Source organism: Thermobia domestica, chromosome 11, assembly GCF_964235325.1.
Source record: "Thermobia domestica chromosome 11, izTheDome1.hap1.1, whole genome shotgun sequence".
In the NCBI taxonomy this organism is placed as follows: domain Eukaryota; kingdom Metazoa; phylum Arthropoda; class Insecta; order Zygentoma; family Lepismatidae; genus Thermobia; species Thermobia domestica.
The window spans coordinates 56,936,610-56,945,642 of NC_137464.1; the positions used below are offsets into that span (position 1 = coordinate 56,936,610).

The 9,033-nt window shown below is 31.2% G+C and overlaps 1 protein-coding gene across 1 annotated transcript in view; it reads left to right on the top strand.

The window, feature by feature from the left end:
- Window positions 1-4,554, top strand: part of LOC145664075 (suppressor of lurcher protein 1-like) — a 938,444-nt gene extending 933,890 nt beyond the window's left edge. Inside the window, exon 16 of the mRNA XM_081730414.1 lies at window positions 4,124-4,554. The gene's annotated coding sequence lies outside the window, so the exon portion shown is untranslated. The remainder of the gene's footprint in view (window positions 1-4,123) is intronic.
- The last annotated feature ends 4,479 nt before the right edge of the window (window positions 4,555-9,033 follow it).

Sequence of the window (9,033 nt, forward strand, 5' to 3'; positions counted from 1 at the left end):
AATGGGAACCTAAGATCAGAAACCCTACTTCAACAACTATCCTTACGTGTCCCTTCCCGCAAAACCCGGAATACCCACCTATTTCATCTTGCACGCCCTAGGTTGACAATTATACAGAGGTCTCTTTTTCACCGAGTACCGAAATATTATAATAATCTAACTAGTGAGGTGGACATTTTTTTCGAGCTACCCAGTGTTTGAAAGAGCAATAAAACGCATGCTGGCCAATAATATTACTTGTGTACTCTTTGTTAATATTATTGATGTTACTGTTGTTATTTATTTTTATTGTTTTTTATCCTTTTTCTTTTTTTTCTTTTTTCCTGCTTGTTAACATTTCTCTGTGTAAAATGGCACAATTATGCTGTATCTGGGAATTTGTTCAATAAATAAATAAATATCAAAATACTTTGTGCATACAGGAATATGCAAGTAGATTAAAGGAAATAATAATCAAAGAAAACAAGGTAAATCTACAATATGGATGATTTAGCCAGAATTCGAAGGAGGTTAATTAACGCACTGGCCTCCCATGCAGGAAACCAGAGTTAAAATTTCACCTACTTGAATTACAGTACATTTTTTTTTCATTTAGTTTTGCCATTCGAAATAAAACTATTGGAAAATAACAAGAACATCATACTCGTGCAAGAACACGATTCATGAAAGACATAAACTTACTTTGTTCATCATTGTACAAGCATTCTGAAGATGTAACAACTTTAGGTATCACAGTATCGTTTCTCAACAAATAAGTTTTTTACCGATATGATAAAGTGTATTACTAATGTCATTGATGTTACCTTTGTGGACAGCTTTTATAGCATATATTATGTCACGAAAACTTTACAGTGACTACATACATGCATTTTAAATGTTTGAATTTATTTACAAAATTTTAGCATTATCTGAATTCGCGAACTACAGAATCTGTTGTGCCATATGCGATGAATAACATCGTCTACGTGGATTTTCTCGGAGTTTTCCTGTATTTTCCTACATTCTGATTCCAGTAATTCGTTCATAACGTTTACTTTTATTAATTATCCGTCTTCTTGAGCCTAAACGGCAAAATTAAGACACGTTACATTAAATATATCATTTCGTTCTCTATTCTATTGTGCCGTAACTTTTTACATTATAATAACAGCGACAGTTTGCGAAAGTTACAATTTCAAGGGACATATTAAATTCATTATCCAACTTTTCTAAACACATTTTGTATTTGGTAAGCATTTCGTTCTCAGATAAAATTCAACTTCACAGCCACACGCTGTAATAGTAATTCTGTTTCGATCAGTATTAAAACACATATGATCTTGTACTAGTATTTTTAAATAGCTAATTTGTACATTAAGACTGAGTTTCAGAAACAAAGCATTATGTTTTTGTTATAGCTCTGTCTTACTGCATATGTTGCAAAAGAAACATACATAGTAACTTACAACATTACTAACATACTTAAATGATAACCAATAATTTGTATATCTTGTATTGTTTAGTTCAGATCTAAATCCATAACAAGAAATATAATTTGAATTCTGCAATTCTACTGCAGAAAAAATATTGTTAATCTATTTTTTAGGAGACAATAATTAAATACAAGTATCAGAAGACTTAATTAAATAACTGAGATGAAAATACTTGACTGAGACCTTAATTTGAGTAACCTCTCCAGTTAATCTTTTGGGCACAATTCAAAACCCAAATTTAGGTAGAAGATCTACAAATTCCCGTAGTTGCTAATTAGCTTTGCTAATGATGTTGATCGTCACCCAAAGAGATTAGGAAATTTTAGTGAATATTTGTCTCAAATAAGTGCTTAAACAAGTGTTCTTCGCTTTGTACTACTTTCTGGGTCATTTTTGTCATATTTGGAAATCAGTTTAGTAAGTGTAATTAGGAGCCCTAAAGTCATAGTAAGTTTCCACCGTCGTTATTCTTCATTGCATCGTCTACTTCGTGAAACGAAGAAAAATCTAACAATGAGTCAGTTTGATAACTATTTCTACAGTGTAATTACAGAATCTTTGTGTGTAATTCGCATCCTTTGTTATTATGTTTATTATGCGATATTTATCAACCGAAATTTACTTCATAAATAACTTTAATATAATACACTAACACTATACCTAAGTTTTCCTCTATCCAAAGGAGAGTTACCGGAAATTTAAGGTAACAAGACTAAAATTACGTTTATTCTGTGTGCAAGGAAGAAAATTTAGCTGTAACTGAAAGAATAACATATGCATAAAATTATTATTATTATTATTATTATTATTATTATTATTATTATCTTATTACATAAACGGTGTGTATTACATCTTTTATTTTTAATGTAACTTTGTGTATAATACATCATGTATAGATGTAATTCTTTTACTTTTTGACCTTATGATAGTAAAAAATTTGTTGTCTGAAATATATTTGTGTCTTTAGTTGTGTCTTTTTTTAAAAAATTTACTTTAGAAAACCTTTTATATGTAAATATATTTACTTAAATCTTACAAACACTGCACGTTAACATTTTATAATGCTGCATAGTTTATTCTCGTGATACCTACATTAAACACTCTTAACTTCAATACTGTCGAAACTGAAAATTTGTGAAATCAGAAATGGAGAAAAGAAATTGTAACGGAACTATTTGCTACTCCAAATTATTAAGTATACAACGTCGTTAATATTGTAAAAGGTTTACTCTTTATAATTACAAAATAACATATACATGTACTTAAGAAAATATTGACTGATAACAAGAGCCATGTTTAAATGTACTGTGCTTTTTTTTAAAATTTAATTCTGTTTATATGAAAATTAGTAAGTGGGACCACAGTATTACACCACATTTCAAAAGTTTTTTAGACTCATCTCGAACAATGGCCTCTATTTATAATAAGCAAAATTTGTGATTGATTTTTCTGAGTAGTGAATATTTTAATAATTAAATACATAGGTTATTAAGATGCTTGTAATATGCATGAATAAAACTATCAAACAACAATATGCAAACGTTGTAATAGTCACATTAATAGTTGAATGGAGAAACAGTACATTCTACAAAGCATGGGCTATTTAGTATCATTTTGAGTTTTCCAACGTAAGTTTCTATTTCATTTTGTAGGTTTCGTTCTTTGATAAGAAAAAATCTTTGCTGTGGATATGGTCTTCTAATAATATTTTTTTCTCATTCGTCCGTCTGTCCTCAGTTTTGAACCCAGATATTTAAAATTTACTATTATCTTTAATGAGTTTCCTCCTAGTTGATACAATAATCTGTTTTTAGTTATTATGCTTTATTGAACATAGTGTATATACTGAGTGTCATAATGAAAGGGTTGATGGGAGTATAGTTTAATATCAGTTTCTTTTTGACAGATGGTGTGCTTTTGAAACTGGCTTTGTTGACCATAAATATCATACCTTTAACGTCATAGAAATAGTTTTTGTTGATTTTCTCCTAAGCTGTGCCATTTATTCAGCTGGGTGAGATATATCGATTAATGTTTATCTCATCTTTAGACCACTTTTTAAATATTAGTATAACGAGATTTAGAAAATTAAAAACCGGAATACTCGGCAAGCTGGAATAATTTGAGACTCTATGCAGGTATAGTCATTATTACGTGATCATTCATCCCAGTGAGTAAGAAGTTGTCGAGCTTGTCAAAATAATAAGATTGTTCTTTATTTAACCTTATTTCAATTTTAATTTTTTACATTATCTTTTAACAATTAACAGGAATCAGGATTAGGGGAGACATTGATTGTTTCTTGAGTGTCATACTTTACAGATGATTAGATTTCTTGTAAGAAAGCTGGTCCTTCCTTGAAAATCTGTAAAAGTTCATGCAAGGTATTACTAATATACTACGGAATTACTTAACTACGAATGAGCCAAGAACGGGACGTATTTTTAAAAGTAGCATTTTGCATTCCTTTTTGCATTTTTCTCGGGACACTGGGCGACTTTTTGAAAAAAAAAGAACAATCCCAATAAAAACAGGACGTCTTGTCACCGAACGTTTTATACCAATAATATAATATAATTTATATTGTTAACTACCTATATATCTATCTACATATACACCTATAATATTAATTTGCTTTGGTTTCTTTACAGAAATACAAGAACTATGCAGACCGAGTAAACTGATAATGATTCTTGGAAATGTGGTGAATGTACGTATAGTGGACAACAGCTTATGAAAGTAATAGTAATAATTTAAAAAACAACTCTTTTAGAACATTGTCAATACATACTTTGAAGAGTGAAGTGATATTCTTAGTTTAAAATTATGTTTTAAGTGAGCCCTCATTTTTATAAAACGTATGAGATAGATGCAGTTGAAAGTTGTATAAGACAAAAGGTATGTGAGAATTTTAAAGAAAACAATAATGTAATTACTAAATCAACAATGAATATTTTTATATTTTTATAGACAACAATATTAGTTTTTGTATTATTGTAAAGTAAAATGAGAAATGTCGTATTAGTACAAGCACAAATGTGTAAAATATTGTGTTTTGTATGGTTCGTTGTTAATAAAAAGGAATTTCTTTTAAAAATTGTAGTTTTCATTTAGGGCGATTCTCAGCGTTACTCACGGGACATATGTACACAAAAACTGATTTTCGTTAAAAAAAAGGATGTATTTTCAAATAAAATAAAACGCACGTCAAAATTAAAGGGGAAACTATGATTAGTGCATAGTTAAATAAAATGAAACACTCAAAACAATTGCAAATTTGAGTTATAAGCCAAAATTAAGTGTTACGCACGGGACTCAGACCAAAAGCTCATTTCACAACCTCTTTCATTGAATATTCTCTGTGATTTATGGCAGCATTTTAATTTTATATGCTATCACTTATGGTCTACATTAATTTTGCTTACTGTGCATTACGTTTTTAAATTCGAAAAAAAAATTAATTATCGTAACATTATGGTTTCTTTTTTGACTCACCGTTACACCCGGGACGTTATGCACGGGACAGAAAAGTAACCATACATTAACAAGCATAAAAATTTTGCATCCATAATTTAATTTAAATGAATTAAAATTACATTCCAAAGTATCAAATGACTAGCTTTGTTAGGCAACTCGCTCAGTGTTATTACCATGTCTTACCATGAGTTACTCGTCTGAGCGCTGATTGGTGACATTCAAATCACATAATTTTGTACAACTGTTGAGCTTCTCGATCCTCTGTGCTACCTATACCAGCCAAACACTGAGTATTAAATACAATAAGCCATTTTCTTGTGAAGTTCTTCGCTACATCTCACGGTAAAGGTATTGTTGGTGAAATAGGTGGCAGAATCAAATCACTTGCTCGGACCAGTGTTATGAGTGAAAGGTATGAGGCACCAATTGTCCAAAATGGTACAGAGTTTGCCAATTTAGCAAACCAATTGATGTCACAAACAAAAGCTGTGGCCATTCTTCTCGCAGACATCTCCAGAGATGTCATCGTGTGGATTGATGCTGAAAAATTAGTTCGTATCAAAGAAAAACATGTTGTACGATGCAAAAATGGAAAACTTCCGCTCTTTAAAACTGTTCGGAACAAGAAGAAAACACTCTAAAATGTAAAGACGAATAAGGTAATTCAAGTCAGGTCGGATCAAGGAAAACGAGAAGAGTGCCAGTGTACAGAATGATATATTCATCAAATGAAGAGAGCGACATTAATTCAGAATATAACTTTGAAGACGATTTTCATAATGATATTCCTACTGTCGAGCTCAGAGTGAACAATGTTAGAGCAGATGTATTTCTCCTAGTGAAATTTGATTGTGGTTCTTACAGAGACAGGATTAAATATCGGTATGTATGTGCGTCTGAAAGTGATGTAGAAGAAGATGGAGATATTAGAGTAGGGTGACCAAATCGTCAACTAGAAAAAACGGGACATTTGGATAGGTTGCTCCCCTAAATATATAGGTTATATTTGCCTCTCCGTTCTGTATCTCTCTTTTCTATCTCTCACAAAAAAGGGCAAATTTACATTTTTCGTTTTAAAACCTATTGAAAAGCTTGTGGAGTTAATTAAATAACAAGTAACTATCAGCAACTAACAAAAAATGAAATTTTGAAAACATTACTAAAAATATATGAAACATTCATCAATATCTGTCAATCAACAAAATCTTGTCACCGACAGAATTTATAACGAACTACTCTCAGCATCGGATTCCAACTCCCTTTATTTGCATTTTCTCACTTTTAAACAGTATTTCACTTACAACTAGTTTTCCTTTTACTTTCACTTTTATAGTTCAATACTTCTATTCCCCTTTCGTAAGTGACAGTATGTTGCATCTTAGTTAAATCACAGAAACACTGTACTGTACTGTACAGCGCCTCAGTCTTCCACCGCCCAAAACACAGAGTAAAAACAGTTTGTTTTTCATAAGACTTAAGCTTCTTACACTGTTGTCTGCGAAGTGGGAGTCTTGGAGGGGTAGGCCTAGGAGGGAAAACAGTGCAGCCACCACCACATACAATATCGCAAACGTCATAATGACGTTGCTCAGTAATTAGACATATTCCAATATAATCACATAGCTTAGAAAATAATAATATAAAATAGGAAATTTTAGATTGGAAAGTTTTTTTGCACCCAATGTACGTAAATACGGGATATTTTGGCGTCCCGGGAACATTTTCCGGGACACCAGGAATGGTAGTGAAAAAACGGGACAATCCCGTTTTTACGGGACGGTTGGTCACCCTATATTAGAGTAACAATTCTGAAATACATGGACAATAGTTGTACAAAGTTTTGTTTTGATGAAAAGAACAGATTTTATGTCTCATTTGATCAAGTTTTAAATATACTTCCAGCACCAAATTTGCTGATAAAGGGTGAAAAAAAGTACTATAAACTTCCAGAACCAATAGATTTTTTTGAAAAGAACTAAAGAGATTTGAAGAGAATTCATTTGCCCCCTACAAGACTGTCAAACCAACTTACATACCTATCTTTCTAATGAAAAGAAAAAGAGTGATTATCATAATTTCTTTCTAAGCCTCGTGGTAAATATTTCGGGATCGGGTCAGATGCTCAAGTATGTTTTGCCCAACCATTAAAATGTTGGACATTTGCTTAAGTAGCTTATTTTGCTATTGATCATGAACTGGAAATCCATGGCAGGCGCAAAAATTTTGGCATTTGGCCAAAACGAGGGGTTGAGATTTTCATATATGATAAAATATATGCAGGGTTGCTACAGGTTAGATAAAATTTTACTATGATATTTTATTAATAAGATTGAATGTTTTTAATGAATCATATATGTCAAAGAAGATCTGCATATTCCTGAAGTATGTGCATGTACTTGGAACTTAGGTCTCAATCCTAGCAGTTATCACATTTTCAGTATGATATTTTAATATTACGAAGCCAAAACACTGTATCTAGGCAATTCAAGGTACAAACTGGATTTCTTTCATTGCTTAAAAGACTTAAGGAAAAGAGAATAATTAATTACAGACGATATTGTATTTAAAACAAACTGTCCTCTTACACCGAATGTACGAATTCTTCAATAAATCACGTTAATTTCTTAGATTATGAACAGTATAATTCAATTAGCTGTATTGAAGGAAATTATATTAAATTTTCCATTGTTTGAAACAAAATGTTTTATGCGTAGAGTATAACAAAGATTAGAAATAGTGTTAGCCAGAGACGAGATTTAAGGCTGTTTCGTCTTGAAAAGGATACGTGAATGTGTTGTTTTTAAAAACGTGTTTATTGGAAGAGTTCGGTGTCATCTCGAAAATTCTCCCTCGACATTATGTTGGGTAACACTAATGCCATAATTTATATAGTACTATTATATAAAAAAGTGGAAGTGATTCGTTCATCATCACCTAGATCATACTTCTTTAGGTAAAAGTAAACGTGAAATTTGGACAGAATATTCCTTGGGTGTACTCCACTAGCGTACAAAGAAATGAAAGAAAGTGTTTATGGTATAGCGAGCACACAATATTCGATGCTGCGATGTCATGTTTGGATTTGTTTTACAAATTATAAAAGAGATTGTTTCTGTTACATAGAGAGGCAAATATCAAGAAATATAATAAACGTTTGTTATAACACGATTAATTGCCACAGTTTGATTTTTGTAAAATATGGGAAGATATTTTTGTATGAAAAGGTAAATAGCAAGAAATATAAGATATGCGTAATATTATTATATAGTAAATTTTATATCCACGATCCGTCTTTAATTGACATTTACTCATTTTTAGTTCGCACCTATAATAAAGAAGAAAGTGAGCATAACCGGCTACCATCACAGTATAAGTGCCGCTAAATGTGTAACTTTCGTCAAGGGAAAGATTTAAGTTTGTTTCTGTACCAGTTTTAGGCAATTTAAAATAATATTCTTGAATTTCATTTATGCATAATTATCCTTGCTATTTACTTTGAAAATGATTACCTTATGTTAATAGAGAACAGCAGTTTGCTTTTTTAAAAAGTATATGTTGACAGTATGAAAGTATAAGGACATGACACGTAATATGTTGACCTATCTCCAAATTCTGTTTTCTTCTCCAGCGCGAAATAAATTAACTAAACTTGTACTCAGTGATAAAATGCAATATTTGTTTCGAGAGTGGAGGATGGTGAAAAAAAATCACTATTGTCAAAAATTGTTTGACACAATTGAGTATCATCGCATCATATTTTATGCACTCGGTGTTTGTTATTTATGTCATATTCGCAAATAGGCCCATGTTTGTGTGCTCCCGGCGGCCTATTGCTTTTATCACGGAGGCAAGAAATAAGAAAGGATTTTTTGGAGCATGTATTTCAAGGAAAATAAAGAGGTTTTTTTTTCTTTTAAAAAAAGAATTGAGTATCTCACACATTCATGAAATTAGAGATATGAAACTCAGTATATAAACTCTTCTTTAAAATAAGGGAATACGTATTTCAGCGCTTTCAAAAATACCGCTCCTAACGGAGACATTTCTATAATATTCAAACTTTTCTTCCTTTCTTCAGAGACTG